The sequence below is a fragment of the Carettochelys insculpta genome, chromosome 14, assembly GCF_033958435.1.
Source record: "Carettochelys insculpta isolate YL-2023 chromosome 14, ASM3395843v1, whole genome shotgun sequence".
Taxonomy (NCBI): domain Eukaryota; kingdom Metazoa; phylum Chordata; order Testudines; family Carettochelyidae; genus Carettochelys; species Carettochelys insculpta.
In genome coordinates, this window is record NC_134150.1 from 16758294 (window position 1) to 16785508 (window position 27215).

The window sequence follows — 27215 nt, forward strand, 5'->3', positions numbered from 1 at the left end:
ATGGGGGGTTGCCTCGAGCCCCATGCATGAGTCACTGGGGGGAGGAGGGATTTGCCCCAAGCCCCACTTCCCTCTAAGGACAGCTCTGGCTGGATGTGCTGTTTTTCTGAGATTAATGCTGGGTTACATTTATTAAACAAACTCTTTCTACCTCGGACTCTGGCCTTGCAAGGGAGGAAAAATTGCCTTTTGAGGAGCCCCATGGATAGAGTGAAATTTTTGCTGCTCACTACGTGAGGGCTTGAGCCAGTTTGGTATATTGTTGAAAAGCCCGTCCTAGATCTTGGGTGAGCAAATACCAGCCAATGGACCAGATCCGGTCTGCCAGGGTTAATCCCGGCTGGGTCCCTACCTCTCTATTTACCTGCACCTCCGTAGGTATTGGGTGATCGTAGCTGTCATTGGCCATGGGTCGCTGTTCGTGGCCAATGGGAGAGGTAGGAAGCAGTGTCCTGGTCTGTGCCACTTCCCAACACTCCCATTGACCACGAGCAATGAGCTACACCCAATGAGAGATGCAATCACCCAATAGCAGTAGCAGCTCATCTGGAACTAACCCTGGTAGGCTGCCACTTTTTTAATGCCCATCTTTGCTCTAGATATGGAACTTGGCCCTTCTTGCTGTCCACTGGCAGAAGGGTTCCATACTGATGGGTTCTCTGAAGCATATATAGAACAGCCAAAATGTAATAAGTTATGCTCAGAAATATAAATAATAAATTAAGTTTGAAGGCAACTTTGATTTATACCTGCTCAGGCTATAACTCCATTTTAATTTCAGATTCTTTAAGGAGAGCAGCCTTTTATGTTGAAATAACAGACTGTATTCCAGCTTGTAGACAAACCCTGAACTTCTTATTAAGACAAAGGGGCCAGACCTTCAGGCGGTATAAACTGAAGTGAATAAAGTTATGATAACTTACGCCAGCTGACAACCTACTCCTAAAACTTCCACTGGGATAAAACTTGCAATCCATCCTCAGTTCTGATTCTAATTGCTACACCCTTTTTCTACCAATGTGCTTCAATTAAAGTTAGTAGAGCCACATTCCCATTAAACTGGTAGAGTGGAGAGGGTTTCCTGTCCTTTGTCTTGATGTTGTTAAATGGGCCTTTCTTCCAGTAGCACAAGAAAACACTACATATGTTTTGAAGCAGTAAGTGTGTGTGTGGGTGGTGGTCCAGTAAGGGGGGAGAGAGAGAGAGACCTACAGATTCTTTGAGCTAAACTTGTATTCAGAAAACATTGTTGCAATTCTCTTATTAAAAGCACGGAACAGATGTATTTCCTATAGAAGTTCAAAAGAACAACCAATTTGTTTTAATCTAACCTTCTCAGCATACTAACAATCAATCAGTTGTTAGCAACAAATAGTCCAAAGAAAATAAAATGTAACCTAAATACCAGATGATACTGTCTGGCTATAAATCACAAAATCTAACCTGTATTCACATTCCAGAAGCACTCCATATTTCCAAGAGTCAATTATTCTTTGGCCTTACATTTAACTTTTTAATAGACCATCAGAAAGTAATGTGAAGCCCATTTATTGCTGTACCTTGCATTACAAACTAGAATGAATATATCTAGTTTTTGCTGTTTGGAACAAAGTCACAAATGTACTTTTATGGGGATAGCGCGATCTGAAAAAAATCACAATGAACCCTCTGACATGAAAATTTTGGTGATGTGCAAAGCAATGAAATAGAGAGGAATGAAATTCATCCATTGTTCAGCTAAAGGTATTTCACTGGGGTCTGTACAGAGATAAAATAAGCCTCGCAGACTGTAATTTCTGTCTTTCAGTGTTTTTTACATGCGGCTCTTTTAGGGACAAACAGTGTCTTATATAGGTGGAATAGCACTGAAAAAAAGTTGTCATGCAAACCCTTCTTAATCCCTTTTCTCAGAATGCTGGTATGGTGCTGACTATGGATTTAGGAGCCTAACTTGAGTTCTTACTTCTAAAATTCTTGCCTTTGATCTTCTGGAATCCAGGCACGGTCTAATGAGCACTGTACCTGGTATCAGCAGTTCTTGCTCACAACTCTTCCACTGATTTTCTGGATAACCTCTAGCAAATCATTTAACCCATTTGTGATTCAGTTGCCCCTTCAGACAGATGTTATTAGCACTGTCTGACTGTTAGAAGCTTTGAAGATAAGTGCTATGTAGGTGCCAGTTATTGTATTATTTGTCTACATGAGCCAATAATGAAAGCCAGACCCCACAGGGGCATAAGTGGAAGCAGTGTCTTTGATGCTGAACAAGTCACATAGGTTCTGTGGTTTTGGTTAGGCTGTGCCACAGCATAGGTGTGACGGATCTAATTCATCCACACATTATACATTAAATCTAATAGTTATTTAATTTCCTATCATAGAAAGCGGCGGTTGCTTTTACTTGGGATGGGCATCATGGCAATTATTAAGGTTTTTTCTGTTAATTTTAGACTTCAAGAAAACCCATTTCTTTCTGATTGCTTTCAGTACCATACTGCAGTTTGAAGAAGTACAGGGCATTTTCATTTCCAGTGATCTATTTTCCACAGGGGTTATTACCATCAGCACTGTTCCATACAGCTTCATAAAAACACTGCAGCTATTGTAATTAACATATCACATTCTTTCTTCTAATGTCATTAAATGTGTTACATTTATACAATGCAAAGTGTTAAAAAGACAAACTAAAATATTCTGTGTTAATATTTTGGATTAAATTAGTGTCTAGATGCTGAAAATTGTTATTCCAAACCTCTAGGGCCCTGGACTATGACTGAACAACAGTGCAGTTCAGGAGCCAGAAAGCAGTATAAAAGTGGATTAAGCCCTCTTTGTACTGCCCCTGCGCTGGTGCTGTCCAGATGCCAAGGTGATTTTTGACGTAAACTAAAGCAATCTTAACCTGGCTTTAAACCACGTGAGTTCAATTATTAAGGCAGTTTAAGACTGTGGAATTTCTGGGTTGTCCCAGCCACAACCTCTCCTCCAACCGTGTCTCCTATTCTGGCTACTTTAATGGCTATACACCTCCTGAATGATCGCCCAACACAGGGCCACTCCGCCGAGGGCCCGATCTTCTGGGTTGAGGGCTGTTTTGTGAAGCAAACAATCCTAAGTGGAGCACTTTGCATTTGTCCTTATTAAACTTCATTCTGTTTGCCTCAGTCCATTTCTCCAGTTTATCCAGATCCTTTTGAATTATGACCCTATCCTCCAAAGAAGTTGCAACCCCTCCCAGCTTGGTATCATCTGCAAACTTAATAAGTGTACTTTCTATGCCAATATCTAAATCGTTAATGAAGATATTGAACAGAACCGGTCCTAAAACAGACCCCTGTGGAACCCCACTAGTTATGCACCATGGTAGGCACAGGAAGTGCTATCGCAAGTTGAGAGGGCAAACATTCAGGCTGTGTCCACACTAACAGCGAACTTCAAATCAAATTTTAAAGTTAGGGCTTCCTTTAAAGTTAAGCATGGAGCATCTACACACATTATACATTACTTCGAAATAGTGGTTGAAGTAAGGGGGCCCAACTTCAAGTCCTTATTCCATTTCCAGGAAGGGAGTAGCACTCTATTTGAAAGTGTAACTTCAAAGTAGGATGTGTGTAGACACTCCACGTCCTGTTACTTCGAAGTAGGGGGTCCACCATGGCAGCAGCCCACAGGAGCCCGAAGATGCCCCAGCCAGCTCAAATGGGGGTCTATGTTCCCTGCCTACTGTGCATAAAGATGTAACTATCCAGCCACCCCAGGCAGGAAGCTGAGAGCATGCTACAAGCAAGGGGAACATGAGCTCCCTGTTGACCACTCCAGGATGACACCGTGCCAACAACCACCTCCAGCCAGCCATGTCAGCCAGACAGGAGCACCGGGCCCCCCTAGAGCCCACCAATGAGCCCAGCCAGGGGGTCCCAGCAACCCAGCCAGTGCTAGCACAAAAGGGGGCCCCTCCTGGATGGAGGATAAAGTCAAGGATCTCTTTGTGCTATGGGGGGCGGAGGAGGTCCTGCTCCAAACCAGCACATGGTGATGGAATGCTGACTTCTACAACTGGCTGGCCAGGGGCTCACCAGTTGGGGGCACCCCACCAGGAGCAGTGAGCCTTTTGAATGAGGGTGAAAAAGCTCCAGCAGGCCTACTGCTGAGCCCAGGATGCTGCCAGCCAGTCGGGGGCACAGCCCACCTGGTGCCCCCATTATGAGGAGCTCCACCCACTTGTGGGGCCGAAGGAGGTACAACCCCCCCCACCCCGGAGCACCTCCTGGACACTTCCGCCCCACCCCCCCAGAGACCAAGGAGGAGCCAGAGGCAGCCACAGAGGATGAGCCGGGACCCTCAGGTGCCACCAGCAACCACTCAGGGGACCAGGAGACAGGAGCTGGGACCAAGGAGAAGGATTCAAGCAACAGGACTCTTGTCATCTCCATCTCCTCTTGGACATCGTCAGGATACCTCCAGCTGGGCGTCACCCGAGTGCATGGAGGTACCAGTCAGTAGGTATGGGATGTTCAGGATCCCTTGGGGCCTGAGGAGGAGGACCCCACCCCTTGCCACAGGCAGCAGGGGGCCACACACCCACATGGCACTTGGCACCTGCCACAGCACAGCCCCACACAGTCCACACAGCTGGGGAAGTGGGGACATCAAAACCAGCCCAACCCTCACTGTGTGGGGTCCCCTCTGCACCCAGATCCCAGGAGGCCCCCCCCATCAGACAGCAGGGGTGCTGGGTGGGGGCCAGCCGAGTGGGTGCCCCAGGCTCCAAGTCAGGATACAGGACTCATGGGTTGTCCCCCTTTCCCTTTCTATCTGCCCAGTTCCACTGCCCAGGAGACACCCCAGCCCCATGTGGGACAAGCCAGCAACCACGGAGTACTGGAAGTCAGCCACCCCATCTGAGTCTGTGTCTCCACATAGTCGCCAATGGGCCAGGTGCCACTGCTGATGTGAGGATGAGGAGGTGGTCACCACCAGGGCCGTCCTGCAGGAGATGACCACAGTGCTCCGGGACTGGCTGGCAATAGAGCAGGAGGCGTGGGTGCGGGTGGCAGACAAGCTGGAAACTATGATCCAGGCTGTGGCCACCCCGCCTCATGCAATTTCCTGCTCCCTTGCCAGCCCACTCCACAGCACCTCCCTGCAGTACCTCCCACATCCCCCCCACTGCTCCGGGGTGGCTACCAATCTTGGGGCCTTGCCCCTGCCCACCCTCCCACCTGCCTGGCACTTGGCCAATTGTCGGCAGCCAGTACACCGAGAGCAAGCAGTCCCCTCCCTCCCCAACAGGTCTCCCACTCCCCAACATGGCTCCTGCTGACCCTGAGGCTGCCATACCCCCACACCTTCCTGTTGTCCTGGCCCCAACCCAGACCCAATGGTGTCCCTGCACCAGCATAGTAGGGGGTGCTGTGGCTGCCACAGCTACTGGCTCTCCACCCCAGTGAATGAATGAGTCCTGCCCCCCGGTCCCCTCCTCCAAGGTGGTTCCCTCCCCAGTGCCCCTGCCGCATTCCTCTTGTATATAGTGCCCCCCCTTGTACATAGTTGAAGGCACTCATGTTGTCTAGAGGTTTATAAACAAGCAAGTTTTATTTACAAGTAAACTGTAAGTTCCACCCCAGTCCCACATGCTTATTGTGTGGTGTGTGGGGGGGGGTGAGATATGGGCTTGCAGGGAGCGTGTGATCAGGAGTTAGATGGGGGAGGGTCACTTGGGTCCTGGGTGAATACTTCCCACAGGACGTCCCTGACATGCGCACAGTCTCTGTGTGCATTGCAGCACGGGGCTGTGGTTGGCTGCTCATACCTGCCAGCAGGCGCAGTGGCCCAGCCCTCAGCGAAGGGCTCCCCTTTTCTCTTCACAATATTGTGGAGAGCACAGCAGGCCGCGACTACCGTGGGCACTTTCTGGAGGTTCACCTCCAGCCTCACCAGGAGACATCTAAATCGTCTCTTCAGCTGCCTGAACATCCGCTCAGTGGTGTTTTGGGCCTGGTTCAGGCATGTGTTGAACATGTCCTGGGACAGGTCAGTGCGTCCTGTATAGGGCCTCATGAGCCATGGGTGCAGCAAGTACTTGGCATTGGCCATGATGCAGGGGCGGGGGAAAGGATACTGAGAGCTCCTGCAGGGCGAGGTAGGTGCCCTCCTGCATTCATTGGCACAGCCTTGAGTTCCAAAACACATGGGCATTATGGGCCATGCCCAACCATCCCACACACACATCCATGAACTGGTCCTGGGCATTGACAAGGGCCTGGAGGACCACAGGGTGGTACCCCTTTCTGTTCACAAAAGTGCCCATGCTGCATTCCAGGGCCCAGATGGCTATGTGCTTGCCTTCTAGCGCACTGAAACAATTCGGGAAGTCCAGGTCCATGAAGCCAGTGAGGGTGATGTCCAGGTCCCTGATGGTGTCCAGCCAGTGGAGGAGAAGAGCGTTGATTGCCCAGACGACCTGCGTGGGGTGCAAGACAGATTCAGCTACGAGTGCATGGCCAGGTGGTTCCCGTCCCTATGCAGGGCCCCCCCTCCCTAGCCCCATGCAGGGCTATCCCTTCCCAGGGGCACCCCCTGTGGTGGGTGTGTGGCCCCAGCCTGGCTTACCTCAATCAGGACTGCCCCGACGGTGGCCTCACCCACCCCAAACTTATCTCCAGTGGAGCGGTGGCTGTCTGGGGCGGCAAGCTTCCACAGGGCAATGACCACCCTCTTGTGCAGGGGGCGGTTCAGGCCGCAGCCTGGTGTCCCAGTTCTGGAGGGCTGGGGTGAGCCAGTGACAGAGCTCCTCAAATGTCTCCCTGGTCATCCTGAAGTTGCACAGCCATTGGCCATTGTCCCAGTCCCCCAGCATGAGGCAGTCCTGCCAGTTGGTGCTGGTGAGGAAGCCCCAGCATTACCCGATCACTGGGGTAGGGCACAGCCACTGCCTCTGGCAGAGGGCCCGCAGAAGGGGGCCTATGCAGCTCACCTTTCGGTGCTGCTGGAGGATGGCCACCAGCAGCACTGCCAGCAGGCTGGCCTTGGCCTGGAGGAAATCCCCCTCAGGGAGCTGCTGAGGAGCCATAAGGGTCTCTGCAGTGGCTCGGCTCTGTGCTGAGGGTGTGCTGTGCTGTATAGAGCCTGTCAGCCTTAAGCATATGCAGGGTGTGCGTGTTGGAAGGGGACCTTTAAAGGAGCAGCTGACCGTGGGCCCTAGAAGGGCTTGTCAGCCATGCAGCCTCCATCCGTGGCATTTCCTGGCCTCTTACTTTGAAAAAGGGGTTATGTGGGTGTAGACACCTCCTTTTGAAGTGCCAGGCTGCTACTTTGAAATAGCGGATGGTGAATTCAATCCACTTTTGTGTGTGTGGACGTGCATTTTCAAAGTTTGTTACTGCGAAGCTGAACTTCAAAATAAGCTTTGAAATTATGGTGTAGTGTATACACAGCCTCACTGTAAATCATTTCTAGATTATGGAGCATCAAGAAATAAACGTGACAGAGCAATACCTTGGTATGGACTTGATCCAAGGGTCATTGAAGTCTATGTATTAGCTGTAGAATTACCTCAGTAGGGGCTTGATCCAAATTCCATTGAAGTCAGTGAAAAGAATCCCATTGATTTCAATGGGCTTTGGCTCAGAATTTCTTTTCAGAGTTATGGGTTAATCCGTTCCAGATCACTGATCTGGAGTGGGAAGACCTTCTTATGAAAAACATTGAGCCCTGGTTCAGCAGGCGAATGCTCTAAGCACTTTGCTACCCCTCCCCTCCCCTCCCCTCACTTATAAAAAGCAAATCACTTATACAAGCAAGATTCTGCCTGGAAAAAGGGACATTTGCTTAACATGGCAGGGAATGAGGAAAATGACATGGAGGAAGATGTCGTCAGATACCACAGCCACTTGCAGGTTGTTTTTTTTCCCATGCTGCACCAGTGAAAATACCCCAAATGCTATAGCGCTCAGGGAACTGTGGGCTAGACTCCCACAAGGCACCGCTGCAACAGTCAATGTTTGGTGACGTGTGTGGCAGCAATAAGTCAATTTTGTGAGGAGCTTGTGGGAAGGTGAGGATGCTCAAATTCGAATTTATAAAACCCAGCATTAAAAAATTGCTTTGAATAAAGTCAAATTTATCTCACGTAAATGTAGTCAGAGTGCATTGTTTTGAAATTCTTCCATTCTTGAGAACGCTTAGCATTCATGGTGACCAGGGGTATCTTACTTCTGTCTTCCTGGTGAAAGAGATACAGTGAGGGAAACAGAATTGATCTTCTGGGCGCAAAAAGTTAGTTATATACTAGGGCTTTTGATGTCCCAGGTACATCAAACAGCATAATATTCTCTCCTAATAGGAGCATTGGGATTGCAATTGAGAGATTTGCGATATTTGGCCTGTCACACCTTTCCAGGAGAATTAAGTACAGGGGCAAGCTCAGAAAATATGACACAGGTGCCTCCTTCCCCACATTGTTTCTAGTTTGCTGTGGACTCCAGCAGCTTGGCCCCATAGACAGAGTGTGCCTAAATACAGCTTCAGCACACTCTTAAATTAGATATCTTGCAACCTCATGCAGAAAGATCCCACAGGTATTGAGTTCCCAAAGGCTGCCTGGTGGCTTTAATCTATCTCACGGCTTCATGACACATTCACTCGAGAGAGTTGTTTGTAATGGGGTTGGAGGGTGCCTGTAATCCATAAAAGAATGACAGGCAAGTTGCTATATAGTTATATTTTGCTACCTATCATTTTTATGTTACTTTTAATGGATGAATTATACCCCCATTGTGTGTAATTATATTTCTCCTCCCAACCTCACTCACGGAACAATGAAGAGATGGTGCTGTTAATATTAAAAACAGCACATCGTTCACAAAAACTTAGAGGTCACACCTTAATTCCTAGTGCATGAGGATAGTTAATCAAAAAATGATGGGACTAGAATGAGTACGGGGCCAGAAATATCCTAACTCATTTCTGATGGAATTTAATTAGAAAAGAGGCATTAATAGCATTTACATCTGCAATTCTATTTTGCTTTGTTACTAGAATTGCTTTATGCAGGCCCTTGTTAATATGAAATATATTTAAAAGCTTTTTATTTAAAAAAGAAAAGCGTGTTTCTGAATGAGTAAAATAATGTGGGAAAGGTCAGCCATAATGAAACCTAATGGCAATAAACCCCAGCAGGAATCTAGTTCTGTTGATCAGCTAATGTAAGAGTTTCTCTTGTAGGTCAAGAGATGATTCCAATCAATGAAACCTTTTGCAAAAATTTATATTCTCCTTGCCCCAGGAATAAACCTTCAACCTTTAGTTTTCTTAGTGCCCCAAAGTGCCTGAATGTGAAACTAACTGATTGGGCTTTTATGCTGAATAAACAATTATTCATACTAATTCAGGGCTGAGCAAAATATGGCCTGTGTACTGGATCCTGCCTGCTAAGCTGCTGTGAACTGGTGGGTGAGGATGTTTCATATGCTGCCCCTCCCCCTTGAACAATCTTATTGGCTGGTTTCTGGCCAATGGGAGCTGCCTATTTTGAAGCACAGGCAGCATGCAAAGCACCCCTTGTCTCTCCCTTCAGGCTCACGGCTGTTCACAGAGGCACATGGCCCCTGCCATGGCCAGCCAGGCAGAGAGCTTGCTTAAGAAACCTGCTGGGCTCCTAGCTCAGAGTTGGTCAGGTAAGGTTCCCAGCCAGAGCCTGCCTCTGGCACCTCACCCCATCCTTCACCCCCGAGCTCCCTTCTGCACCCAACCTCCATCCCAGACCCCACATCTCCTCCATTCATACCATGGAAGAGCGTAGCCCTTGACCACCTTCCAAATTGTTGGTGTGACTTCCCCACTGAAAATTGTCTATCCCTGTACTAACTGGTGTGCTTCTATTGTTTTGACTGCTTCATCATAGTGCTGTGAGAAATGAGTACGATCCACACCGACAAACTGGGCTAGAGCATGAAGGTTACGCGAGTATCAAATCTCTTTACTTCTTAGCCCACAAGCCCATGAACAATCATTAGTTTCCTAACTGCAACAGCAAGGTCCATACTTACATAATGGAAATCTTTGGAGTACTTTGCTGGATGGAATGACTGGAAGATTTTTATGTATAGATATACATCATTTATTACAACAAAGGGAAATGAATTTCCCTCTGTTCCCATGCAATAGCGAACTAGTTTTTTAAAATTTTCCTTTTTTATTAATTTTCTCACACAGAAAGAAATAATAGATTTCACGTACTCAGCATATCGTATTACATCATTACTTCAACAGCATGTATACAGTATGGTATTCTTTAACTCATTAATTAAGACATGAAGGCTTCATTGATTATGGCTGAATTCAATACCGTTTGGCAACTGCATTGCTCTGATGGAAGGCACTATAGAAATGCAAAATATTTTATCATTAATTTATTATTTTCTCCTCTTTGCCTTCAGTGTTGTTATTTACTTATACCACAGTATTGACTTGCATCCTCGGTGAGGGATCAAGGTCCTGTTGTGCTAGGCTGTGTTCAGTACAGTAAAATAAAGACCAACCATGACTAGAGAGCTCACATCTTGGATTCTGAAAAGCAATAATAGGAAGATAATCAGAAAAAGGGGAACGGGGGGATAAATTGTGGGCAGGAGATATAGTAAAGAGGGTTATTAATTATCACTAATATATATTAATTATACATCAATTAAATATATTATAGTAATATAATAGATTAATCTTGGCATTAGAGAGGAATGATGGGGTAGTGGCCAGGACACAGAAAACAGGATTCAATTCCACGCTTTGCTATAGACTTTGTGTGTGACTTTGGCAAGTGTCTCTCTGCCACAGTTTCCCCTCCAAAGAAAAAGTAAATCAGAGTACTCCCCTAGCCTACAGGGCTGTTCCAGGGATAGCTACATGAAAGGATTTTGAGGTGCAGCAATGTGGGTCATAGACGTACCATAGCTAACATGAGGTATGGCTCGTTGTTATCTCCTGAAGGGTTAGTACATTGATAAGCAAACTTTTTATGTTTGGGCCCCACTTTCTGTCCCTGCAATTAGCAGCTCCCTCCGCCCACCAATCTGTTTAATGTAGCCAAAGTGATGGAAATTTTGTTTATAGTCATATGAAAAAAATAAACCCGTCCAGCATGTGTAAGAAAATGTGTAGAATGTAAAAGCTTTGTTAATCAGTATATAAATGTGAATACACAGACATAAAACCAGTAAGAGACTGCAACATTTTTAATGAGATGGATGAGGCTGAGACACAGCAGCTGATCGTGCTGCACCCCCCCTTACAAAATTCACAACCCTTTGTGTACCCCTGGGGTTAGTAGGTATTCTGCGCCTGCTTCTGTACCATTATATGGTACCATTATACCCCTGCACTATGTCACGTTGTCATCACAGAATCACAGAATCATAGGGCTGGAAGGGACCTCAGGAGGTCATCTAGTCCAGACCCCTGCTTCAAGCAGGATCAACCCCCACTGGCTACGTCTACACGTGAAGCCAACATCGAAATAGGCTATTTCGATGAATAACGTCTACACGTCCTCCAGGGCTGGCAACGTCGATGTTCAACTTCGATGTTGCGCGGCACCACATCGAAATAGGCGCTGCGAGGGTACGTCTACACGCCAAAGTAGCACACATCGAAATAAGGGTGCCAGGCACAGCTGCAGACAGGGTCACAGGGCGGACTCAACAGCAAGCCGCTCCCTTAAAGGGCCCCTCCCAGACACAGTTGCACTAAACAACACAAGATACACAGAGCCGACAACTGGTTGCAGACCCTGTGCCTGCAGCATGGATCCCCAGCTGCCGCAGCAGCAGCCAGAAGCCCTGGGCTAAGGGCTGCTGCCCACGGTGCCCATAGAGCCCCGCAGGGGCTGGAGAGAGAGCATCTCTCAACCCCCCAGCTGATGGCCGCCATGGAGGACCCGGCAATTTCGACGTTGCGGGACGCGGATCGTCTACACGGTCCCTACTTCGACGTTGAACGTCGAAGTAGGGCGCTATTCTGATCCCTTCATGAGGTTAGCGACTTCGACGTCTCGCCGCCTAACGTCGAAGTTAACTTCGAAATAGCGCCCGACGCGTGTAGCCGCGACGGGCGCTATTTCGAAGTTAGTGCCGCTACTTCGAAGTAGCGTGCACGTGTAGACACAGCTACTAAGTCATCCCAGCCAGGACCTTGTCCAGCCGGAACTTAAAAACCTCAAGGGATGGAGAATCCACCACCTCTCTAGGCAAAGCATTCCAATGCTTCACCTCCCTCCTGGTGAAAAAGTTTTTCCTAATATCTAACCTACACCTCTCCCTCTTCAACTTCTGACCATTACTCCTTGTTGTGCCATCTGACACCACTGAGAAGTTTCTCACCCTCCTCTTTAGCGCTCCCCTTCAGGAAATTGAAGGCTGCTATTAAATCACCTCTAAGTCTTCTCTTCTGTAAACTAAACAAGCCCAAATCCCTCAGCCTTTCCTCATAGGTCTTGTGCTCCAGACCCTTAATCATTTTTGTTGCCTTTCGCTGAACCTGCTCTAGCAAATCCACATCCTTTTTATATTGGGGGGCCCAAAACTGGACACAATATTCCACATGTGGACTCACCAGTGCCAAATAAAGAGGAATAACTACTTCCCTAGATCTGCTCAAAATGCTCCTCCTAATGCACCCCAGTATGCCGTTAGCTTTCTTGGCTGCAAGGGCACACTGTTTACTCATATCCAGCCTTTCATCCACCATAACTCCTAGGTCCCTTTCCATCGTATTGCTGCTGAGCCAGTCGGTCCCCAGCCTGTAACAATGTTTGGGATTCTTCCACCCAGGTGCAGGACTCTACACTTCTCCTTATTGAACCGCATCGGATTTCTTTTGGCCCAGTCCTCCAATTTATCCAGGTCCCTCTGGATTCTCCTTCTACCCTCCAATGTATCTACCTCTTCTCTTAGTTTTGTGTCATCCGCAAACTTGCTGAGGGTGCAACCCAGTCCCTCATCCAGGTCATGAATAAAGATGTTGAATAACACCGGCCCCAGAACCGAGCCTTGCGGCACTCTGCTTGAAACAGACCGCTATCCAGATATTGAGCCATTGACCACCACCCGTTGGGCCCGACCGTCAAGCCAGCTTTCTATCCATCTTATAGTCCAAGGATCCAATCCATATTTCCTTAACTTATGGACAAGAATGCTGTGGGAGACCGTATCAAAAGCTTTGCTGAAGTCAAGGTATATCACATGCACTGACTTCCTCATGTCCACAGAGCGTTACCTCGTTATAGAAGCTGATCAGATTGGTGAGGCAGGACTTGCCTCTGGTGAATCCATGTTGGCTACTTTTGATCACTTTCCCCTCTTCCAAGTGCTTCAAAATGGATTCCTTGAGGATTCCCTCCATTATTTTCCCAGGGATTGAAATAAGGCTGATGGGTCTGTAGTTCCCTGGATTGCCATGATGAAGCTGGAACAGGATGGCTTTCCTTTGCCCAGATAAGATATCAAGACACTTTTGTGCAAAGACTATTCTGTGTTGTTTCTCCTTAAAACTCGTTCTTCTTGGCCTCTGAGGATAGAACAAGAGGCAATGAGCTTAAACTGCAGCAAGGGAGGTTTAGGTTGGACATTAGGAAAAAGTTCCTAACTGTCAGGGTGGTCAAACAGTAGAATAAATTGCCAAGGGAGTTTGTGGAATGCCCATCGCTGGAGATATTTAAGAACGGGTTAGATAGATGTCTGTCAGGGATGGTTTAGACAGTACTTGGTCCTGCTATGAGGGCAGGGGGCTGGACTCGATGGCCTCTCAAGGTCCCTTCCAGTCCTAGTCTTCTATGAGTCTATGATTCTAAGAGAAAGTGTCAGTTAGCCAATAGAATGAAAACAATGTTAGATCAGGTCAGGTAAACCCCACCACTCCTGCCAGCAGGCTGCAGTTAAAATCCTGCCCATGTCCTTTCCTTGCACATGGGAATTAATGAGACTTAACCCCTCTTTCAAGATTCAGTAATGAGTAAGTCAGCAATGTGCCAGTCATTGACTCATTTCCAGGATGGTAGTTTTTAAAGGATGATTTTTATGTCTGCAGAGGATGTGGGCAAAGATACAAAATGTGGACAAGGCAAGACTTCCTTCAGGTTTGTGAAAGCATCATGTGATATCACTACTGCATCATCTTTCATAGGTCATCTTATGGAAGCCAGGGTGCTCCATTTCCCTGGAGCAGCACAAACACTGGTGTTGGCAGGGCGACCATATCTCCCTGTCCCAAATACGGGACAAAGAGATGTGCATGGGAGGGACAGCTCCTCCAAGCCCCGGGGACCCAGGAAGGAGGCAGCAGCTGATGATGCTCCCCGAGAGCCCTGGGAAAGCTGCAGTTGCTGGCCTTCCCCGACAGCCCCAGGGAAGTTGCAGCCACCAGCAATCCCCAGGAACCCTGGGGAAGTAGCAGCCGCTGGCCCTCCCCCAGAGCCCTGAGAAAGCTACATCTGCCAGCCGCCCTGGGAGCCCTGGGAAGGTGGCAGACCCTGGCGCTCCCTAAGCTCTGGGGAAGCCACAGCCACCAGCGATTCCCTGGGAGCCTGGTGAAGCAGCCACCAACCGTGATCCCCAGGAGCCCCGAGGAAGCCGCATCTGCCAGCCTCCCTGGGAGCCCCCGGAAAGTGGCAGCCCCCAGCCCTGGAGAAGCAACAGCTGCGCACACTTCCCCGAGGCTCAGGGAAGTGACTCCCGCCAGCAGCTGTGTCCCTGGTGGAAAAGGCGGGTGGTAGGATGGCCCAAATATGGGACAATGAGTCTCTTTTAAAAAAATAAGTAGGGAAACCTTTTTGGCATCCAAAACACGGGACCGTCCAACCCACTATGGGACAGATGGTCACCCGAAATATTGATGTTGGAGACATGGGAAGTAGTCTGCTGTGTACAGGCAAAAGGTACCTCAAGCGATCGTCATCCAAAGTAGGAACAATGTACAACACACATCAAAGTGTCAAGAATGGGAGTCAGGGAGAAATGAATAAAATAAAAAGCTTTGATTTTTTTCTCTCCTAATTCTGCCCACATCTCTTTAAAATACCAGGAAATGTCCAGTTGTGTGCATCAAGGAGAAGGGTTGATTGTTGTTGGAAGATAATTGGCTGACTTAGCTGAGTATTGGGAACTTTCTCAGTCCTTACCTGCGAAGGAGATACATGCGCACTGACTTGGTGAACAGAACTTTCTGCCCAGGAGGTTTTAGTTAAAACCATGCTTAAGAGTTTTAAACAATCTGAAAAAAAGCACCCCTCCTTTTTGGTTAATCTAATTCTACTTCCTTCACAGCAGATGTCCTGAATTTCTAGTTCTCCAGTCCCTGTACAGTCTTCCAGAGGAAGCAAAACTGGGATTTCTTAACAATCACCAGGCAGAGCCGCACACATTTCTCCAGCGCCTCTGACTCTCGCTGGCTAACAAAGAAAATAAAAAATAGTCAGGTTCTCTCCCTACCATAAAGAAACCAAGAGGGCACAAACTCAGCGTATGTCCTGTACACATCACTCTTGGAAAGTGAACCCATCAGTGGTGGTCTGGTGCACAGAGATTGGCAAGAGACCCATTTCCACACCTTATGCAAGCACAGGTGCTTTTGACGCTGGTAGTGGGTCAGTTCTATAATAGAAACACTGGATAACTGAGCTGTATGTTTCTTTAACTGGAGAAGCAGGTATGCGTAGGGAGATCTGTTTCTTAACAGATTTGGCCTTAGGAAGAAACCATCCTACAGAGGAGCACACATGCTACTTTCTTCCATGACTGGGATTCCTCATTGAGAAGAAACATATTACTGTATATAAGGACACTTACAACATGGGTTAAACCCTGTTACAACAATTCAGTAGAGGTGACTTATAGGGGAAAAAGCCCACAAAACTAATCACAGTTTCCATGAAGGAACAGCTCAGAGTTACAAGAGGCATTTCTTCAAAGTCCGTCTGCTTCCTATCACAAAACATTTACGGGGTCATGAAAGACACATGTCTGGCCTCTACAGCAGACCTTCACCCTGGCAGGGAAAAGCATTGTGTAGGCCAAGCTCCTTTTTTTTTTTAATATGTTCTCTTTAAATGTCACGATGCTGAAGAAGACCAGGCCCGTAACCCAAACAAATCACATTCTTGAGTCCTATCAGCCAGTCTGATTTCCATGCCATTTAAAAAGGCTGCTCCTCAGTCCAAGTGTTGCACAAGCTGCAACAGCATCAGAATGCCTTTTCCAGAAAGAAGGCTCCGGCTTACTCTTTGTGTAGCAGTTTTCTGTCAGAGGCAGTGACAAGTTACAGTCAAAGAACTGTCTGTGACATGCTTTCATCTCTTTCCTGGGCCACCTGTTCCATGCCACAAAATGCTGCAACCTCTTATTTCGCTCTTATAGAACAATTTTCATTTTGTTTTTGCTCTCATCTGAAGGGAGGTGAAGTCAAGGGGAGTTTGCTACTGACTTTAATAGGGCCAGTAATTCACCAGGGATGTTTGTGCAACTGCTTTGAAATATCCTTCTGCGTTGCTGGCTTGTTGTTTTGTCAGAATTATATATCCACCTCTTCAACACAGCTAGTGGCGTGGCCAAACTATTCAGTACTTCAGAGACACCTGCTGTCAACACCCACATTCCCATTGCCAGCAATGGTGTTAAGACCACCCATTCCAAGAATGACAATAGGCAATCAGTCATGCTGAAGGGGAAGAGTGCTGGTATAACAAAATGCAGAGCGGTCACAGAAGGTCTGTCCCTCTTGTCACTCTCACCAATGTAAATCATGACTAAGTCCCATTAAATTAATCAGAGAGCCCAATTCTTTCCTCCAGCACAGGGGTGTTATTCCCATTGAGCTAACTTCACGGAGTTGCAGGAAACCTATGCCTGGCAGTAGAAAAGAAGCCCAAAACTTTTGGTGTCCTATATTTTAAAAATGATAGTGCTTCATCAACAGCCTTTTTTATAGATCTGATGTCAGGAGTGAAGATTTCCCTCTGTAATGGTAATGTGATAACTCCTTAGCAGCAATAATATCTAGGGCTAAAAGAGATGTGTGCCACATAGTAGCAGACAGCTATTAGGAAGTGAAAACATTTGGTTATCTCAGAGCTAGAATCTATATTTACCTGTAAAAATAAAATAAAATAAAGAAGAGCGTATGTTTTGCAAGGAAGAGACAGTCTCTGCCAGACAATCAGTTTTTACTGCAGACTGAAAACAAGACCTATGCAGTGCATTGGTCATGTCTGGCAAAGATTTAGAAGCTACCCATGTGAGTGAATGTAATTCATGCATTAGTTTCTGGACATAAAGCCTTCTCAGTGTATAAGAAATCCCCAGGCTCTGGAGCCTACATTTATATCTCTGAGTCAGCAGAATGATTTGTAACACTGCATATAGCGAGGTGACACTGTATCGACTAAATATGTACCATAATATTAAATAATTAAATATTTTGCATTGACATAGGGTGCGGTGCTTTTCATCCAAAGGCCTCTATGTGCTGTACAGAGGTAGGAGCTGTTCTCATTTCTTGTGTTTCCCACCAGATGCTGGTCTACAAATAGCTGGTAGATAGGCCTGAAACGTGAGACTTTCAGGCAACCTGTGCCTATTGATGTGTTGTTACCAGCTGCAGTAGGTATAGCTATCTGGCCTGGCATATTTTTGTGAGAATGAGAATGTCCCAGCAGAACAGCTGATTTGCTGCTGTAGAGGTCCCTGATAGCTCTCCAACACAGATTAATTGCATGGCAAAAAGCCTGTATAACAGGCAGACTTCAGCTCGTGTTGTGTTTGGCTTGAATGTTCTGACGCTTGATTATTTCCTGTTGCTACCATTAACTGCCTGATATGGAAACTTAAGGAACAGAAAAGAGCATGGACCTGAAAACAGTGGAGTCTAGTATCTGTCTGTCAGTCAAACATTTTATTCTGAAAAGACATCAGTGGCTGAAATGTGAATGGAAGTGATGGTCTCTCATTGTGCTTATTGTGATGACACAGGTAGATTCTGGCACCAGAATTACCAGAGTTTTACAGAGTTACAACAAGTCCATGGCTCTGAGGCTTATTCAGACACTTGGGCTCCAATTATAGTGATATCTTGCTCTTGGACCAATTAAAATTTCATAGTCTCTCCACCAGCCTGGGTGGACAGAGTCTTATGCCAGGTCAGGAAATATCTTCTAGCTACACGATTTCTTTAGGAAGTCTTTAAGCCCATGAGAAATTGGGCCTGTGTAGCCCTTACAAAGAAAGGATGTAAAAACATAGAACTTGCAGCCAATATTGCAAGCTATTTTATTCCATATTTCAGGGCAAGAAAATTAGGCTTTGAAATACGAGTTGTAGATAAGGCTGGGAGGAAGCTTAGGATCACAGCCGTAGGTGAAAATAAACCTGTAATACATAAAGCATTAAAAAGGTGAAGTGCCACACAGCCTCCAAAGACCTTTAAACAGCTTAGAGGAAGCCTGCCTTTGTGCTGTGATTTTAACATGGTATGTGGCAGTAGGAAAGGACTGATTCTGAGCCCAGAGATGTGGTCACATTGTTATTTTCTACAATGTATCCAGGGCTTTATTTTAATCAGTGGTAGCTACCACTTGGTCACATTTTTGTTAATAGTGTTATTGATTATAAAGAACTTTTTGAAAATCTTACAGCACTTCACAGAATTAGGGGAACCCCCTAAAGCAAACATTTCCCCCCTCCATAACCAACTCTTTCACTAAAGGCCAAATCTTGCCCTTGCTTAGGCAAAATGACAACTGGCTTCAGTGGTGGTTTGAACATGGACTTGAAAGGGTGCCTCAGAATTCAGCCCAGTGGGAGCTTGGGATGAATAAGCTCACTGAGTAAGTTGTAGGCTTTTTGACCCTATAAGCTAAGAATCTAATGGCATTATTAATTTGCATGTTGGGAATTTCACCCTATGCTATGGGCTAAATACCAATGAAATAACTGAGGACAAAAATGATATCGTGCCCCTAACTTGGCTTGGAACTCCATTGTCCCTTCTGGTGAGCCCATCACCTCTAGTTGGCAAATGCTCCAAAACAGTTTTAAGGGGTTGCAGGCTTGCCAATGCCATTTCTACCTTCTGAGTCCAGCTCTAAAAACAACATCTTTCCCAGACTGATTCTCAGGCTGTGAAGTCCATTGGGGACCAACAGAAAGAGGTGAATGAGTCCAGTAAGAGCACAGGCTCCTGAAGATGGAGAGTGCTTAGCAAGAAAGAAGATGGGCGGGTTGGATCTTGTCAGCCCAGCCCCAGTCTCAAGATTCTGTCCCCTCTCTGGATTCTGCCACTCACTTGCCAACAGAGAGAGAGGTACCTGGAGCTAAATCCCCAAAGCAAGCCTTCCGCAGTTATGTTTCCACAACTTTATCCATTGTGGTGGCAAAAGGATGCTTCCCCACTGACCACTCTGCTGTTTAAGAATGCTTAATTTAAAGGCCCATCACTGAAAATGACACACTTTTCTGCTTTTTACCCATGTGTCCTTCTTGAAATACTTGCTAAGCACTGATTTAACAGAGACTTCCTGACTGGTGTGCCCCCTGTAAAAACTATGCATATCCAATGAACTGGCCATTGCCAGAAGCTCATGCTGCACATACATGGTGCTGGAGATATTTGGTTTTACCTCATTGTTTGATTTAAAAGATTGGTATTGTACAAAGCATTGAACCATTGAAGGCAAGCTTGCCTTGTGCAGCAGCCTCAGGGGAGCAGCATGCAGTAAATAAAGGGTTTCAAGGCAGAGCTATGCTAGTGAAAAGAGTCACCCCTCTGATTTCTATTACAGGGTTCCAGACACCACCAGGCATTCCACTGAAATGCTCTTTCTTATTAAGATAAGTGCATGATTGAGCCATATCATGCTGTCACAGAGCTTTCATTGGGTGGTAAAACAGTACCATGCGTCAGCCCTGCATGGTTTTTACAGTTTTAATGGCTTGCCACTGTGTGTTACTTTCATGGCTGATGTGAGAGGCTGCAGTAGGCATTGGCTGAAGAAACAGCATGCTTGAGTCTGGCTTCCTAAAATCCCTGTGGCCTGAAGCTACAGAGGGTAAGGGCTTGTACTGTCATCTGTTGGTGAACAGGGGAATGAGCAGGTAGGACTCAAGGCAGCTGCCTGTTAAAAGGTCTATTTAGAACTCCAGATACACAGAGGCTCCATAGGGGAAGCAGCCCTCTGCCACTGTCTTTGGAAAATAGGGAAAATATGGTGTCAGAAAGAGCTTCTTTGGCTTAAACAGAGCTGAGTAAACACTGTTGAGGGTCTCCTATTCAGCCACCAACATAGCTGAAATTATTATAGCTGGATTAGATGGTTGGGCTTTGGGCCAAGACCAGACAGCTCTTCCCAGGCTTAGGGGCTGGGCACTGGCCTGTCACAGGGTACTTATAGACTCTGGAACTGTGCTACTCACTGATAACAAGCCATTAATGGGATTTATTGGAGAGGAAAAGGGGCCAGTGATGAGCTCAAGAGATATTTGTTATTCAGCTGGTCACACCAGCAGGTAAGGAACTAAATTTATCTTGAGTTTACCAAAGGTAAATCATGCCAGACCTTGTTTAATAAGATGACTTATTTTGTAGATAAGGGAATGTGGTTTGTCTACTCCCTCTGGGAGTTAGTAAAGTATTTGCTGCGGTAACACAAGGCAAATCACAATTTGCATTGTAGAAGATGGTGACTATGGGTTGTGCTAAGAGGCGCTCTCCTGAGGTGGAGGGAGGTTACGAGTGGCGCACCTCTGGGTTCATTCTTGAGACTGATGGGTTGTACTATTTCATTCAGTAAAGCAGGAGTGTGCTAACAGGTGCACAAGCAGTATTTTCCTAAAGATGGGGCCCAAGGGTGGGGGGTTCTCCCTGGGGATGAGTTTATGGTTAGGGTAGAGTGTTCATGAGAGGCTCTTTTGGGGTTGTTTTGCTGAAATTCTCAGACATAGATTTTGTGTCCTGTGTCTCCAGGGCAGTATCAGGGCTCTGTGCTGGGCATAGGGGAGCTCAAAGACCCATGGGAGAATCCCCCTCTGCAGGTGCATAGATGGAAGGTCCCCCTCGGTGCACAGAGGTATGGGGCCTTCCCCTTCTAAGGACCATCATCTCAAACTCCCTTCAGCCCCATATTGCTCCTACCTCCCTCAGCCCCCATGCTGACTCAGTGGCTTGTATCACTGCAGCAACTCCATGTTATGGAATCAGCTGCCTTCACAGGTATGGAAGAAGCTTAGTAGTTCAGTCTCATTCAGTGGCTCCATACTAGACCAGTGCACACTAGAGGTGGGGCCCAGAGCTCATAATTCCACACGCAATGCCCAAGTCACAGAACCACCAAAGAACCGCCCAGCCAGAGAAGGGGCTGGAAGTTCCTAGAGGTGAGAAGCATCTCTGCGGAGTTTGGTTCAAACCCTGGACAGCCGCAGGCAAAGTTTAGGTGGCACTGAGGCATGTGTGAATGTGGTCCATCAGTAGAAACAAAAAACATAGCTGAGGGTGCTCTGCAAATCAACTGGGCAGCATTTCAGTCTCTCCTGAGCATCTGCACAACCTTAACTGCACGGCTTACAGGAAACACTGGCCCAGTCCCTTCATTGCACCCAGCATGCTAATTAAATTTGCTGATGATATGAAGTTGGGACATACTGTCAAAACATAGAGAATCAGAATATTATACAAGAAGCATGGGATGGCATTGAGGATGGGAGTAACAGATATGGGGTGAAATGTCATTATGTAAAATGAAAGGTATGTGTGGATTAATACTAAGAATTTTTGCTATAACCCGGTGGTTGGTCACTTGGAAATAACAGGAGGAGGTAAAAGACGGTGCATTAGTCAATCACTGGCAGTCTGTAGTTATTCTATGTGAGAAGGCAATGAAAAAGAGAAATGAGAATCTAGGTTGTATCAGGCAAAGTATTTCTGATAGTGATAGGAAACGGTTAATACCATTGCTGGGACATAGGGAAGCCCTCATTTGAGATACTGTGTACAGTTCTGGTCCCCCATCATGAAGAAAGATGAATTAAAATGGGAATAGATGCAGAGCGGGCTACTAGGAGGGTCAGGAAAATGGGGACCCAGTTTTAGGAGAGCAGACTAAAAGATCATGGCTTGTTTAGGTTAGCAAATCCAATGCCTAAGACATGATCTGGTTGTTCGCTGCAAATCCATTGGGGGAGGGGTAAACACCAAGTCATGAGAAGAGCTATTTTAAGCTAAAGGACAGTGTTGTCACGTGACCAGATAGGTAAAAAAACCTGGTCATGAATAGCTTTAGGAGTCTAATCATCACAGCAGTGAGGTCCTTGGGTGGCCTTGCAATAGGAATAGATGGAGTACAGCAGCAAATTACTCAAGTAGCTCAAGAGGGAACTAGATAAATTCATGAATGAGCTGTATAACTGTGATAGCAGGAGATTGGACATGATAATCCAGCAGGTCTCTTCAACAGGGGGTGGGTGTTTTACTTATTCTCCATCGTTACTGTACTTTCCCAATGTGGTTCTGTGCTCATTGGCCCGTAATAAAATTTCCTTGTGATTCATACACAGACAGCACTTGTGAGCAGGGAAGTGTTTTCACCCATTATTTTAAGAGGAAATTGAGTGAGAGGAACAACTGAAGATATCTGAACCTGGCCCTTGTTGATACTGATAATACCTGGCGAAAGCTTTGTTGTTCCAGGGAAAACAAAAATAATATTTCTTAAATAGCAATCCAATTTTGACCATAGCCCAGTTCAGACCATCCAAATTCCCTTTGGAGCAAGGATCTTATAACTCCCACAGTGGCTTTGCATGATCAGAGTAAAACAGATAAAAGTCCCAACTCCACAACCTTCATTTTAACGTGAGCCTGAAAGAAACGGCTAAAATAGTTTATCAACAAATAATGTAAAGGGAAATCTCCTTTCTAAAGCAGTTTTATGCATGTGTTTTCTTATTTGCTGTCCTCTTTCCCTACAACTGCTTCATAAATGGGCAATTCTTGTTCTTGTTCTTGTTTTTTTCTGTCAGAGATGTTTTGTTTTCCTGTTGGCTGATGCTGTCTGCTCAGTCTATGGAGGATTAACCTACGCGCTGTTGCTAGGTGGCCTTAAGCAAAGAAATAATGCAGATCATAGACTCCTGCACATGTCCTGCATTCCTACAGTGAATATCTCCCTTATTCAGGGGGTTTTCTTTGTTTTGTCTTACATGTGGCTTCAGGTGTGTGTGGTAAATTTCATGTAAAATCAGGAGAATCGTGTGTAATTTAGGCAAAGAATAATGACCTTGACCCTTGTAGAACATAAATTTAATTTTGACCTTAAAGTCTTTGGCTGCATCTACACTAGCGAGATCTTTCGGAAGAACTGGAGCTCTTTCGAAATATCCCATGGAGCATCTACACACAAAATGCATTGTTTCGAAAGTAAATTGAAAGAACGTGGCACTTCTTTTGGGGTTGCTCTTCTGCTCCTGGATCAGGAACAGTGTCTTCTTCCACAACAGTCATTTGAGAAAAAGCGCATGTGGATGCTCCAGGGGCCTTTTTTCGAAAGAACAGTCCTCCGTGGTGCAAGCCAGCTGGTGCGTGGAGACACCCTTGCCAGCACTATTGGAGCTCTATGCTCTCTGTGTTCGGCTACCTTTAAAGCCACAGGAAGCCAGAAATCTCATGGCAGGAAGCTGAGAGCATAGCTTGAGCAGAGACATGAGCTGCCCAGCACCACACCCTCAGAGCAGCCCTCGGAGCGGACATTGACATCCACAATGGCCAGCGGCCAGCAGCCCCATGACACAGCAGCCCCAGGGAGTCGGCCGAGGGGGTCACAGGAAGCCGCCCAGGCCACCAAAAAGAGGATGCCTTCAGGGACTGAGCCAGAGCTCCAAGACCTCCTCGGATAGTAACACGACAAAGACGTGCTGAGGGAGATGATAGGCAAAAGGTAGAATGCCTCCACCTTTGCCCAGCTAGCCTCTGGCTTGGCCGCCCTGGGACACCCAGCCCAGAGTCAGGAGCAGGTATGCTTCAAAGCCAAAGAACTCAGGCTGGGGTGTGTCTGGGCCAGGGACACGGCCAGGTGTTCAGGGGCAGGACCTTCCACAGCCTTCTCGGGGGCAAGGGCACCTCCCCCACCACAAGGGTCCTCGACACTGTGGTGGATGAGCTAGATGCTGAAGCAGAGGTGGAAAAGCAGCCAGGACCCTCCAACCAAACCACCCAGATGGAGACGGAGATGGAGCTGCCCTCAGATGAGGAGGACTTGAGTGATGGGGTGTTGGTGATTGTTGTGCCCTCATGGTCATCCAGCCAGGAGACAACAAGCTGGGCATCCCCAGACCTTGTTGAAGGACCCTCTGGAAAGTACCCAACACGTCGCATACCCGTGGAAGGCGTGGAGAGGTGGAATGTCACAGGACTATTTCCATGCCTAGACGTCATCTCTTGTCTATTTCCTTAGTTCAGCCCCTTCCATGTGTTTCTGTATTTAAAGTTTCACTCTTGAGATGGCAAGCAGAAACTCAGAAAAGCGGGAATGCTCAAAGGTTTAACGAATCAGCAGTGTGGTGTGGCAGAACACAAGGCTAGTGTGGTAACACAGCATTTGAATCCCTTTGTTATGCTCCCTGAAGAGACTGCAACTAAAACAAGGCAGCTCATATCTGGGCATCTCAGTATTAAGAAAAGATAGAGTTGGAGGGAGTCCAGAGAAGAACTACAAAAATGATTAAAGGGCTGGAGAGTCTGGTTGAAGAGAAACGATTAAAAGAGCTAAATACTTATAGGTTGGCTTAGCAACAAATAAATGGAATATAAATGTCTACAAATATCTATTATAACACCCTGCAGTCATTTAGTGCTTTCTATTCAAGGATCTCTGAGTTTCACAGCATAAATACGAATTAAGGTTTCCAGCATCCCTGTGAATTACATCACTATCATTATTTCCATTTTGTAGATGGTGGAGTTGAGCCAGAGAGAGATATGAAGGCCTTATTTTCAGTTCTGTGAATGCAGTTTAACATACATAGTTACCATGTCATTCTGCTCAAATAAAGGATTTGCACACATGATTACAGGTATTGTGTGTGGATATGAAAATTGAGCCCTATTTCACAAGGCAAGGTTATAAAGCAAATCAATAGCATAGCTCTCTCTGTCTTCTGTGTGTTTCCACTCCTGGCACCAATCTGGTCCTTAATATCAGGGGTGACCAAACTTTTTATGTCAGGCCCACTTTTTGTCCCTGCAATTATCAAGGTTCCCCAGCCTGTCTAATGTAATCCAAACTGATGGAAATTTGAAAAACTAACAAACAAACAAACCTTTCAGCACGTGTAAGAAAATAAGTATGTACAATGTAAAAACTTTATTAATTGGTATATAGATATGACTACGTGTGCATAAAACAGAAACATATTCCAACATTTTAATGAGATGGATGAGCCTGAGACGTAGCAGTCAGTCATGCTGCATCCCCTTTTGAAATTTCACATCCCTCTGAGGGGGGTCTGCTCCCTGTTTTGGTCACCCCTGCTTTATATCATGCAGAAATCATTGTACCGGGGAATATACTGATGTATAGCTGGCAATAATAAAACGAGGACTTTTCATTGTTTAGACCATTTCAGCTGTACTTGCCCATTGGAGTTATATTCTGACAGCTGTATGCTGTTGTTGAAGGCCCATTTTGTTACATTTATTCCTGGTTTTTCAATTTTATAGTTTGTGGGTTTGTGTTTTGTTTTATTTTGACCCGTTTAGGTTGCAACTCTCCATCACAACCATTATTTACCCAACATTTGTATTCCTAATCCTCTGATTAGAGCTGAGCAAGTAATTCACTGTGAACAAAGTCATAGAAGCACCTCTTTTGCTGAAACATCTTTAAAATTATTTGTTCTGAACTCAGTCTGAACATCTTTTAGAAAATCTTATTCTATGTGTTCATTGAATATTTTATATTGGAGCCATATTATATAGGTGTCATTGGTCACACAAAGCACGTGGCACAGTTTCTGTTGCCCTGGATAGTTCAGAAATATTTCAAGTGCAAACACTCATATATACAAATCAAAATATCAGTTTCTATGAATGGTACAGCATATGACTAAAATTTGCTTGCCATTTTAATTAAGATTTTGGCCAGCAAAATTCAAAATAAGCAGGACTAAAGTGACATCATTTAAAACTTTCAACAAATATTAGAGGAAATGTTTAAAATTATTTATTATTAATTAGTATTATTACTTGTCCAGCTCTAAGTCCAATCCACAGATCTATGGCAATTCTTTTATTTCTCCTAGCCCCATGGAATATTTTTTCTGCGTACAAAAGAGAGTAAAGTAATATATTTTTGCAAAGCTCTTGTATACTTTCTTCTGAAATTCTTTAGTTCACTTACCGAGCATCCAGCATCGTAGGCACCCGCAATATGGAAGAACAGAGTCACACTTGGAGATGAGATCTAGTTCAGTTCAGACGAGGTGGATTGCAAGCACAGAAGAGAAGGGAATGTCTTTTTGAATATGTAAAACACAAGGGCTCTTTCCAGAGAGGAAAGATGGTGATACATTTACAACAAAGGATTGGGCAATGAAAGACATGCATTCAGTACCTAGCTCTGCCACCACCTTCTTGTGTGACACTGAGCAAGTGATTTATACTCACTGTGGCTCAGTGGCTTGTCTGTGCCCTATAAAAGGAAAATGAAAATTAAACAGGATAATACTTATTTTTTCTTCTGACAATGGAAGCGGTGCAAAAGCAGATAAAACAATTGAAGCTGAACTGTCTACAAATGAGACAGGAAGCACATGTACACACTGACAGGCTTGCGAGATTATTATTTTGCACTAGGGCCAGGGGAAGGGAAGGAAAGGCAGTATTATGTTGCGTCTAAGATATCGTAAGAGACAGAAGGCTGGGTCTATGTGCTGGCCAGTGACTGATCCCATGGCATAAGTGCGCCTCCTCCCCAACAGCAGAGCTAAATGAAGAATGTCAATACTCCATGTTTAGCTGCTTCATGAACTAATATCAATGCCTAAAAATGTAAATTTCTGTATTTTATTTTCAAGTACATTTTAGAGCAGATTCTTTCCTCAGAATGACTATGCATTCTGGTAGACTGCACAGTCACTGGTGAAATACAGCCTGGGCAGCAAAGTACAAACATCCCTTGGTTC

General features: G+C 45.9%; 1 long non-coding RNA gene across 1 annotated transcript; it reads right to left on the minus strand.

Annotated features, from left to right (window-relative positions):
* Nucleotides 1–10251: 10251 nt before the first annotated feature.
* LOC142020853 (uncharacterized) lies at nt 10252–26724 on the minus strand. The gene is made up of 3 exons (XR_012647522.1): nt 26645–26724; nt 26432–26494; nt 10252–10572 (listed from the first exon to the last, which is right to left on the minus strand). It is a non-coding gene; the product is annotated as an uncharacterized LOC142020853 (long non-coding RNA).
* Nucleotides 26725–27215: the final 491 nt, after the last annotated feature.